A 339-nucleotide genomic window follows, 5' to 3' on the forward strand; every position below is an offset into this window, starting at 1 on the left:
GCCTGGCGTCTGGCTCCTCTCGAACCGTCGGCCGGCTCCCCTGTGAGGCGGGCTGGGGCTGCTGGGCAGGGGCCCCTGGCTCGGTCCTGACGTCAAGAAGCCGCTGCCCCGCTCTCAGCCTCGCTCTCCGTTCTGGCAGCCCGTTACCAAGCAGCCGAAAGCCTCCTTCCCGCAGATGCAACCTTCAGCCGCCCCTCTCTGGCTGCGGGGCGGTGCTGTCTCCACCCTGTGTGGCTCCCCCGCCTCCTCCCTCCTCCTCTCCCGCCGGCTCCNCGCCTCCTCCCTCCCCCCCTCCCGCCGGGTCCCCTCCCCTCCCCTTCCCGCCTCTCCTCTCGGGGC

The sequence above is a fragment of the Crocuta crocuta genome, unplaced genomic scaffold (genome assembly GCF_008692635.1).
Source record: "Crocuta crocuta isolate KB4526 unplaced genomic scaffold, BGI_CrCroc_1.0 scaffold72, whole genome shotgun sequence".
Taxonomy (NCBI): Eukaryota; Metazoa; Chordata; class Mammalia; order Carnivora; family Hyaenidae; genus Crocuta; species Crocuta crocuta.